This window comes from Heptranchias perlo, chromosome 4 (assembly GCF_035084215.1).
Source record: "Heptranchias perlo isolate sHepPer1 chromosome 4, sHepPer1.hap1, whole genome shotgun sequence".
NCBI lineage: Eukaryota > Metazoa > Chordata > Chondrichthyes > Hexanchiformes > Hexanchidae > Heptranchias > Heptranchias perlo.
Window position 1 is genome coordinate 127,937,516 of NC_090328.1, and position 8,335 is coordinate 127,945,850.

The window sequence follows — 8,335 nt, forward strand, 5'->3', positions numbered from 1 at the left end:
GAGCCAGGATTTTGACCCAGCGACAAAGAATGAACGGCGATATATTTCCAAGTCGGGATGGTGTGTGACTTGGAGGGGAACGTGCAGGTGGTGGTGTTCCCATGTGCCTGCTGCCCTTGTCCTTCTAGGTGGTAGAGGTCGCGGGTTTGGTCGGTGCTGGCGAACAAGCTTTGGCGAGTTGCTGCAGTGCATCCTGTGGATGGTACACACTGCAGCCACTGTGCGCTGGTGCTGGAGGGAGTGAATGTTTAGGGTGGTGGATGGGGCGCCAATCAAGCGGGCTGCTTTGTCCTCGATGGTGTCGAGCTTCTTGAGTGTTGTTGAAGCTGCACTCATCCAGGCAAGTGGAGAGTATTCCATCACACTCCTGACTTGTGCCTTGTAGATGGTGGAAAGGCTTTGGGGAGTCAGGAGGTGAGTCACTTGCCTCAGAATACCCAGCCTCTGACCTGCTCTTGCAGTCACAGTATTTATGTGGCTGGTCCAGTTAACTTTCTGGTCAATGGTGACCCCCAGGATCTTGATTGTGGGGGATTTGGCAATGATAATGCCATTGAATGTCAAGGGGAGGTGGTTAGATTCTCTCTTGTTGGAGATGGTCATTGCCTGGCACTTGTCTGGCGCGAGTGTCTCTTGCCACATATCAGCCCAAGCCTGGATGTTGTCCAGGTCTTGCTGCATGCGGGCTCGGACTGCTTCATTATCTGAGGGGTTACGAATGGAACTGAACACTGTGCAATCATCAGCGAACATCCCCATTTCTGACCTTATGATGGAGGGAAGGTCATTGGTGAAGCAGCTGATGATGGTTGGGCCTAGGATACTGCCCTGAGGAACTGCTGCAGCAATGTCCTGGGGCTGAGCTGATTGGCCTCCAACAACCACTACCATCTTCCTTTATGCTCGGTATGACTCCAACCACTCGAGAGTCTTCAGAACTGTGGCAGTGAATTGTGAAGATGGCAAATTGGCATCCAGGAACTTTCTTTACTGTCAAACACAAATGACCATATTTTCCTCCTTTACAAATCAGTATCAAAGTTCACTTATCTCTGTTCGTGAGGAGCACCTGTCTGTCAAACTGGAGGCTTCACCTGGGTTTCCTCCAGTCAGTTTCGTGCCTCACAAATTCAATTATCGTGTCCTGCCATAACTGTCCAATCAACACATGCCGGCACTGAGGCTCATTTTGAAATTGCCCAAGTCGTTAACAAGCTGTTCAATCACCCGGATTTCACTAGATGTGAACTCCCAGCGAGCAAATTTTAATTGATGGAAAAGTGTGGACAGTGCCCCACGATGTCCCAATATGAACTTCTAGTGGGTGAGATTCCCCACTGAGAACGTGCATTTTTAAAATCAGTCCGTAGTAGTCATACTTAGCACTGTATTGACACTAATATAATTATGTAAAAGATTTCACAATGGTGCTGGTGCTTTTTATTTAAAGAAATGCGTCTCTAACATTTGCATCATGCAGCCATGACAGTACATGGAAGCTAATGCAGCATCACATGATGAGTGCAGAATGACCACAGCCAATATTGTCTGCTCAGGTCACTTTTGGACAATAAGGTGGTCTGCAACAACAGGGCCTACAGTGGTACTGGTGGGGAGAGCAATACAGTGAAATCCCTGACAACCAGCAGAAGATGTTCGAGACAGTCAAAGACATTCCTTTTGATGTGGGAGGAGGGCACATGGCAGCTCATATGTTCCAATATGATCCTGTCTTCAGATCTGGTGAGAACTGAACATGATGGTCTTCAGTGTTCCACATCGTTACTTTCAAAGGCAATTGTAAAGTAGCAAGGTGTACTAATGTACTCATAAATGTACCTTCTGTTCTCGTTACAGATAGTGGTACAAGCACACACTGGGCACTGCCAGAACCAGAACAGAATAGTGCACCAAATAACCCTGGGTCATTGTTATGGATTGCATCTTTTAAATTTCAAAATATACTTTATTTCATTAGAATTTAAAAGGTACACACATTTCAAAGTAAATATCACAATTCCAAAACAGTACATTTCAAACCAAGAACACCACAGATAGATAGTACACAAAGCGATCTCATTATTACAATTCAAACACAGTATTTCTTATGACTCATGGTGAATAATACAAGGTCGGATGGCCTTACACGGTGGCCTTTCCCCATAGAGCCTTTGCGTAGGCTGCACCTCGCCTCAGTGCGTCCCGCAGCATGTACTCCTGGACCTTGGAGTGTGCCAGTCGGCAACGCTCAGTCTTGGACAGCTCCTTCAGCTGGAAGACCAGTATGTTTCGTGCGGACCAAAGGGCCTCCTTCACCGAGTTGATGGACTTCCAGTCGCAAGTGATATCTTTCCTGTGGAACAGTCCGTAGAGCACAGCGTCCTGTGTTACCGAACTGTTGGGGATGAACCGGGACAGATACCAGCGCATCTCTCTCCACACCCTCTGCACAAGGGGGAAGCCCACCAGGAGGTGGATGACGGTTTCATCACCAGCACAGCCTCGAGGGCAGCTCGCGGTAACACTGAGGTTGCGTGCGTGTTGGAAGGAGCGCATTGGGAGGGTCTTTCTAACCACCATCCAGGCTACATCCTGGTGCCTGTGGTCAGTTTCCACCACCGTCTGGTCGGGGAAGAAACCGATCGAGTCCACCTCTCAGTTCCTTGCAGGACTCTGAGAACGTTTTATGTTGACCACTGTCTGATGGCCTTGTGATCGAAGGGGTTCCTCCACAGGAACTTCTCCACCTGGGGCAGGTGGGAGAGGGGACGGTCCAGCTGAACGGGACGTCCTGCACCTGCTTGGCCACCGTGGCCAATCCTTCTCACTGTGTTGGACAGGCAGAAAACCAGCATGTAGTGACACTTGGTATTTGCATACTGGGGGTCTACACATATCCTGAGACAGCCATACACAAAAGTGTAGAAGGGCATGCCAGGAGCCGCACCAGGTGTACCTAAAAATGAGGTGCCAACCTGGTGAAGCTACAACTCAGGATTACATGCATGCTAAACAGCGGAAGCAACATGCTACAGACAGAGCTAAGAGATTCCACAACCAACGGATCAGATCAAAGCTCTGCAGTCTTGCCACATCCAGTCCTGAATGGTGGTGGACAATTAAACAACTAAAGGGAGGAGGAGGCTCTGTGAACATCCCCATCCTCAATGATGGCAGAGTCCAGCACGTGAGTACAAAAGACAAGGCTGAAGCGTTTGCAACCATCTTCAGCCAGAAGTGCCGAGTGGATGATCCATCTTGGCCGCCTCCTTATATCCCCATCATCACAGAAGCCAGTCTTCAGCCAATTCATTTCACTCCACGTGATGTCAAGAAACGGCTGAGGCACTGGATACAGCAAAGGCTATGGGCCCCGACAACATCTCGGCTGTAGTGCTTAAGACTTGTGCTCCAGAACTAGCTGCGCCTCTAGCCATGCTGGTCCAGTACAGCTATGACACTGGCATCCACCCGACAATGTGGAAAATTGCCCAGATATGTCTTGTCCACAAAAAGCAGGACAAATCCAATCCAGCCAATTACCGCCCCATCAGTCTCCTCTCAATCATCAGCAAAGTGATGGAAGATGTCATCGACAGTGCTATCAAGCGGCACTTACTCACCAATAACCTGCTCACCGATGCTCAGTTTGGGTTCCGCCAGTACCACTCGGCTCCAGACCTCATTACAGCCTTGGTCCAAACATGGACAAAAGAGCTGAATTCCAGAGGTGAGGTGAGAGTGACTGCCCTTGACATCAAGACAGCATTTGACCAAGTGTGGCACCAAGGAGCCCTTGTAAAATTGAAATCAATGGGAATCAGGGAGAAAACTCTCCAGTGGCTGGAGTCAAACCTAGCACAAAGGAAGATGGTAGTGGTTGTTGGAGGCCGATCATCTCAGCCCCAGGACATTGCTGCAGGAGTTCCTCAAGGCATTGTCCTCGGCCCAACCATCTTCAGCTGCTTCATCAATGACCTTCCCTCCATCATAAGGTCAGAAATGGGGATGATCGCTGATGATTGCACAGTGTTCAATTCTATACGCAACCCCTCAGATAATAAAGCAGTCCGAGTCCGCATGCAGCAAGACCTGGACAACATCCAGGTTTGGGCTGATAAGATGCAGACAACTGCCAGGCAATGACCATCTCCAACAATAGAGAGTCGAACCACCTCCCCTTGACATTCAACGACATTACCATCGCCGAATCCCCCACAATCAACATCCTGGGGGTCACCATTGACCAGAAACTTAACTGGACCAGCCATATAAATACTGTGGCTACAAGAGCATGTCAGAGGCTGGGTATGCTGCGGCAAGTGACTCCCCAAAGCCTTTCCACCATCTACAAGGCACAAGTCAGGAGTGTGATGGAATACTCTCCACTTGCCTGGATGAGTGCAGCTCCAACAACACTCAAGAAGCTCGACACCATCCAGGACAAAGCAGCCCGCTTGATTGGCACCCCATCCACCACCCTAAACATTCACTCCCTTCACCAGCGGCGCACGGTGGCTGCAGTGTGTCCCATCCACGGGATGCACTGCAGCAACTCGCCAAGGCTTCTTCGACAGCACCTCCCAAACCTGCGACCTCTACCACCTAGATGGACAAGAGCAGCAGGTACATGGGAACAATACCACCTGCAGGTTCCCCTCCAAGTCACACACCATCCCGACTTGGAAATATATCGCCGTTCCTTCATCGTCACTGGGTCAAAATCTTGGAACTCCCTTCCTAACAGCACTGTGGGAGAACCTTCACCACACGGACTGCAGCGGTTCAAGAAGGCAGCTCACCACCACCTTCTCAAGGGCAATTAGGGATGGGCAATAAATGCCGGTCTCGCCAGCGATGCCCACATCCCATGAATGAATGAAAAAAAGGTTAGAGAACCAGAGGGAATAGATTTAAGGTGATTCGTAAAAGAACCAATGGTGATATGAGGAAAAACTTTTTTATGTAGCTTGTGGTTGGGATCTGGAATGCACTGCTCGAGTGAGTGTTGGAGGCAAATTCAATCGTGGCCTTTAAAAGGGAACTGTATAAATACTTGAAACGAAAAAATATGCAGGGCTGCAGGGATGGGGCAGGGGAGTGAGACTCGCTGGATTGCTCGTGCATAGAGCCGGCGTGGACTCAATGGGCTGAATGGCCTCCTTTCATGCTGTAACCATTCTATGATTCTAATTGGTATGCAGAAAATGAGAATGGCAAAGTAGGAGAGAAATAGGGAAATAGAAAATTGAGAGGAGAGGAAATGATCGACAGAAAATAAGATTAATGAGAAGGAAAAAAATAAAGGATTACAAAATGGAGGGTATGTCAGTCAGCACGGATTTGTTAAAGGATAATCGTGTTTGACTAACTTGATTGAGTTCTTTGATGAAGTAACGGAGAGGGTTGATGAGGGTAGTGCAGTTGATGTTGTGTATACGGACTTTCAAAAGGCATTTGATAAAGTACCACATAATAGAATTGTTCGCAAAATTAGACCTATGGGATTAAAGGGACAGTAGCAGCATGGATACAAAATTGCCTCGGGGACAGAAAGCAGAGTAGTGGTGAATGGTTGTTTTTCAGACTGGAGGGAAGTATACAGTGATGCCCCCCAGGGGGTCAGTAATAGGACACTGTCTTTTTATATATATATTAATGACCTGGATTTGGGTATACATGGCATAATTTCAAAGCTTGCAGATGACATGAAACTCAGATATGTAGTAAACGGTGAGGTGGATGGTAACAGAATTCAGGACACAGGCTGAAATGGGCAGACACATGGCAGATGAAATTTAACGCAGAGAAGTGTGAAGTGATTCACTTTGGTTGGAAGAATGAGGAGAGACAATATAAACTAAATGGTCCAATTTTAAAGGGGGTGCAGGAACAGAGAGACTTGGGGGTGTCTTTTACGGTGGCTGTTAAAAAGGCATATGGTGTCCTTGGCTTTATACACAGAGGCATTTAGTGCAAAAGCAAGGAAGTTATGATGAACCTGTGCAAAACACTGGTCAGGCCCCTGATGGTGTATTGTGGGCATCACACTTTAGGAAGGATGTCAAGGCCTGAGAGAGGGTGCAGAGGAGATTTACTAGAATGGTGCCAGGGATGAAAGACTGCAATTACATGGAGAGACTACAGAAACTGGGGTTGTTCTCCTTAGAGTAGAGAATGTTAAAGGGAGATTTGATCGAGGTGTTCAAAATCATGATGGGTTTTGATAGAATAAATAAGGAGAAACTGTTTCCAGTAGCAGGAGAATCGTTAACAAGAGGACACAGATTTAAGGTAATTGGCAAAAGATCCAGGGCGACATGAGTGAGTTATGGTCTGGAATGCACTGTCTGAACGGGTGGCGGAAGCAGATTCAATAATAACCTTCAAAAGGGAATTGGATAATTATTTGAAGGGTAAAAATTTGCAGTGCTACGGGGAAAGATCCGGGGAGTGGGACTAATTGTATAGGTCTTTCAAAGAGCCGGCACAGGCACGATAGGCCGATTGGCCTCCTTCTGTCCTGTATCATTCTATGATTGTATGAAAGTGAGAGGCACGATATGGAGAGGAATAGGGAAATCGAAAATGGAGTGTGGGAAGAGAAAAGTTGTAAGACGAAACTGGAAGCACTAAGAAGGTGTAAAATAGAAAAATGAAAGAATTTAGAATGACAGGATTTCAGGAGAGGGAAAGCTAAAGAGAAAATGGAGGAGATGGGGAGAGAAAAAAGAGGAAATGGAAAATTGAGAGAGATCAGGAGAGTAAAGGCAAGACAAAAAAGAGGATGAGCAGGAAAGGAAATTGTAAGTGGAAAATGAGGGAGATAAGGAGAGGAATCGGTCAATCGAAAATAGGTATGAGAGGGAGAGAAAAGAGAAAATCAAAAAAGGTAGTTAGAATTACGATGAGATGAATGGAAATTGAAAAATGAGAGTTGAGGAGAGAAAAAATAAGCAGAAGAAAAAAACTGAGAAGGAGAAAGAACAGAAGGAGATGAGACATGGAGGATTTGGGTAGAAGGAAGGCAAACTAAAAAAATGGGTGATATGGGGGATGGAAAAGCTCAGTGGGAAAGGAGCAGGATGAGATGGAGAGATCAGGGAAATGGAAAAGTTGTTCTGCAGAGGAAAAGGAAAGTGGAGAATGAAAAGAGTAAGAAGGAGAGAGAAAAATGGAACAGAAAAATGAGAAATTTGATAGAGACTAAAATAGTAAGTCGAAAAATGAGAGCGATGAGAGGATTAGGTCGGGAGGAAACAGAAAATGTGAAAAGGAGAAAGAAAGGAAATTACAAAATGAGAGAGATGAGAAGGAGGGAGAAACAAATAGAAAAAGGGGGAGATAAGGAGAGGGAAATCCAAATACAAAAGCTAGAGTTGATATCGATCTTTTACCAAAAAACATACCAAATATAACACTAATTTTTGTTAATTAGTGTTAATGGACAAACAAATGCTGCAGATTAATTCCTCCCTGAGGCTAACTGAACAGGCTGCTGCTGGTTGGAGATAAAGATAAAGGGTGACATTTTCAGAATGAGGCCGATGAACAAAGGAACAGGAGAAGGCCATTTAGCCCCTCGAGCCTGTTCCGTCATTCAATGATATCATGGATGACCTGTGACCTAACTCCATAAACCTGCCGTAGTCCCATACCCCTTTATAACTTTGGTTAACAAAAATCTATTCATCTCAGATTTAAAATGAACAACTGAGCTAGCATCAACTGCGGTTTGCAGAATAGAGTTCCAAACTTCTACCACCCTTTGCATGTAGAAGTGTTTCGTAACTTCACTCGTGAAAGTCCTGGCTCTAATTTTTAGGCTATGTCCCCTCGTCCTAGACTCCCCAACCAGCGGAAATAGTTTCTCTCTATCGACCCTACCAGTTCCCCTTAATATCTTCAAAACGTCAATCAAATCACCATAATCTTTTAAATTCCAGGGAATACAACCTTAGTTTGTGCTATCTCTCCTCATAATTTAACCCTTGGAGTCCAGGTATCATTCCAGTAAACCTACGCTGCACTCCCTCCAAGGCCAGTAAATCCTTCCTAAGGTGCGGTGCCCAGAACTGAACACAGTACTCCAGGTGTGAACTACCCCCTTGTATTCTAGTCCTCTAGATATAAAGGCCAGCATTCCACTAGTCTTTTTGATTATCTTCTATACCTGTCCATGACCTTTTCAACGAGTGTCAATTTGGAAAGTGATGTCCATCTGGACATTGTGTTCTGCCCCCAGAACAGGTCCTAACTCAAGTCTCACACATGAGATTCTTGAGCCACTTATGAGGGAAGATTTTCCCGTTGCCTTCCTCATGGTTTTTATCTT